We start from the raw sequence: 3,525 nt of genomic DNA, 5'->3' as shown, positions 1-3,525 counted from the left end.
GAAGAAAGGTTTAATCATGCACATTCCCAACTCAAAAATGTTATTGAACGTGCTTACGGTGTCTTGAAAGCGAGATTTCCGATCTTAAAGCAGATGGCTCCCTTTCCATTTACAACACAAAGAAATGTGGTAATTACTTGTTTTGTGATACATAATTTTATCAGAAAATAAAATATTCAATACCAGTTGTTTATGGAGTGCAATGAAGATACTATATTTATCATTGTTTTGCAACCGAAAAATATAAAATGTATAAAGTTCTTTAGTTACAAGAAATAATATCAATGAAATTTTTTTCCATAAAAAACACCCCAATGCAATCATCATCACACTTTACAATTTATTATGAAATTACGTTTCACCTTTATTTGATTACTTATTTTCTAACAAAACAAATTTCATCAATGTGCGACATGAGTGTGTTAAATAAGAACCAAGAGGTTGTTCAATGAGAAGTTTTCTATCATATTTATATTTATTCTTTTATTTATTTATTTTTAATATATAATCAACACATTAATTGTTAAACCTTCCATTTACCTACTCTTTAACTTTCTTTTTTGGTAAATGAAATTTGAATCCACAAATACATAAAACTACATATATTTATATTTATATCAATAAATATATATTTTTAATTACATGACAATTGAAAAAATAAATCAACATACATCAAAATACATTAAAATTTCTTAATCAATCAATATATCAATATAGAAATAAAAATATATTAAATTAAGAACAAATAGGTGGTTCTATGAGAAGTTTCAATCATATTTATTTTTTCTTTATAAATAAAATTAGAATGCACATGCATTTATTTTTATTTACATCAATTAATATAAATTTCTATGTACATAACAACTGCAAAAATAAATCATCAAAAATCAATCAATATATATCAAAATTTCTCAATCAATCAATATATCAATATATATATTTAAAATACTAGAAAAGTATTTACGTAATGCAGCAAGATACATATTGATTTTAATGTGTTGTTTTATATTTTTGGCTCTATCGATGTTATAATGGAATTTCATATGGTTTTGAGAAAAATAAAATGTTTTTATTTTTGAATGAAATATAAATTTGAAGATATTATAAAATTTTGAAAAAAAATAATCGATATTAGTATCAAATTAACTATTTAAAAGTTCTCGTTTTTGTGTAATTTTTTTAATTCAATTTTTATTATAATTTAATTGAAGTTTAATAACGAACTAATTTATTTTTGGTTTAATAAAACAATTTTTTTTAAATAATAATTAAGTATTCTGTTAAAACTCAATGATTATTTTAATAATATTTTAGATTTTTTATATTTAAAATGATGTTTATTGTGTATTTGATTATGTTTATCTGCAGTTAATTACACGAATTCTAACATGAAATTTTAATAAGATGTATTCATGCACATTCTACTTGTAATCTTGAATTTTGAGTAATATGCATTAATAAACGGTATTTTATGCATAAAAAAATGTTTTTAAGAATTTTTGTCAAATGCTTTATAATATAACTAGAAGGATGCTCGCATAATATAGCGAAATTTATCTCAATTTCAGTATTTCGTTTTATTATTTATCTATGTCGATATAATATGGTTTTTAGTAATATTTTTATTTTTKAATAAAATATAAATTTAAATATATCATAAAAATTTGGAAAAAAAGTTATATCGATATTAGTATCAAGTTTACTATTTAAAGTTCTGGTTTTGTGTAATTTTTAATGATTTATTTATAATTTAATTTAGATTTAATAACAAAATRATTTATTTAYCGTTTAATAATATAATTTTTATAAAGATAATAATTAAATATTTTGTTATAACTAATGATTATATTTTAAATTTTTTATATTCAAAATGAGATGTTTATCGCGTATTTGATTATGTTTATCTATAGTTAATTACACAAATTAATAAATGAAGCTTTAATAAGTTGTACTTACGCACAATTTACTTGTGATCTTGAATTTTAAGTAATATAAATCAATAAACAATATTTTATGCATAAAAATGGTTCTTAAGAGTTTTTGTCAAATGCTTCTTAATATAGTATAGATATAGATATTAGAATAAGACCAAGAGATGGTTTAATAAACAAAATTCAATCATATTTATCTTTTTTTTTCTAAATGAAATTAGAATTCACAAATATATAAATACATATATTTTTATTTACATTAATATATACATAGACGAAGGTTCAAAAGGGAACGTTAACTATTTAAGAAAACAAGAAAAATGTCATTAATATACAAAGTCGCATGTGAATTTACATTAAATGGAAGCGAGAGACTTTTGAGGCCACTTAAGTCGCAAGGTAAAGTCGTTCGGAATTCGGATCTTGTATGATTTCTTACGAGAATCATATATGATTTTGTACATTTTTAATAATACAATTATATGATGAAATTAATTGAAAAACTTTAAATGTCTTCACTAATTTATTAAGGTGCAACATGTGTTGGTTTTCTCCATTTTGCATATAAAAGAAAGTCATGATTGTTGACATCAATTGCAACCGTCGCTTTTCATAATTCTTGACATACAAGACACTTACGGTTTTCTCTCTGCTAAGTAATTGTTATGCTTTCTGAGGTTAGTTATGTATAATACAAATACCTTTTGGGCTTTATAAAATTTGTTAAATACATTTTTATGACCTACACAACTGGTTAATATGATAAAATAATGGAAAAAGTCTGAAAAAACCAATGGACCTTCATATTTTGAACGATCAAGTTCTAAACATTTTTTGAACTAAAAAAGTACTTATATCTATAAAATGAAACAAATATACCAAAAAAGTACACTTATATTTATAAAAAGTACTTACATTTAAAAAAATTACTATGAAAATTATTTTAATTAAAAATAAAATATATTTTTTCAGTGATTTTAAATAATAAAAAAAGGACTTAAAAAATATTATTGATTAAATTTATTTTAATTAAAATTAAATATATCCCGTATGTGATTTTTCAAATTAATTTTTTTAAAAAGGATTACTGATGAAATTTATTTTAATTAAAAATAAAATATATTCCGTTGGTGATTTTTTAAATTAAAAAATAAAAAATAATTTGATTAAAGTACTGAAACGGATTAACGATAAAATTTAACTAAATACATAATTAATTAAAATTCATTGCTAATCCGTCAGATAAATGATATCATCGACAACATTCAAGTATGATCTTTCACCCTTATTAACACTTTACTATGTTAGAACGTCTGACGATGGTCAAGTTAATCATCAATTAGATATAGGTAATCAATGCATATATACCAATGAGTACTAGCAACGGGTTTTAAATAATCATGTATTTAGTTAAATCGTTAACCCATCAATAATTTAATCAAATTATTTTTTGTTTGAAAAATCACCAACTGAATATATTTTATTTTTAACTAAAATAAATTTCATCAGTAATTCTTTTTAAATCTTTTTTTAATTTAATAAATCATATACGAAATATATTTTATTTTTAATTAAAATATATTTAATCAATAAT

This window comes from Cynara cardunculus (assembly GCF_001531365.2).
Source record: "Cynara cardunculus var. scolymus isolate 2C chromosome LG 4, CcrdV1, whole genome shotgun sequence".
NCBI lineage: Eukaryota > Viridiplantae > Streptophyta > Magnoliopsida > Asterales > Asteraceae > Cynara > Cynara cardunculus.
Note: the sequence above shows the minus strand (reverse complement) of the source record.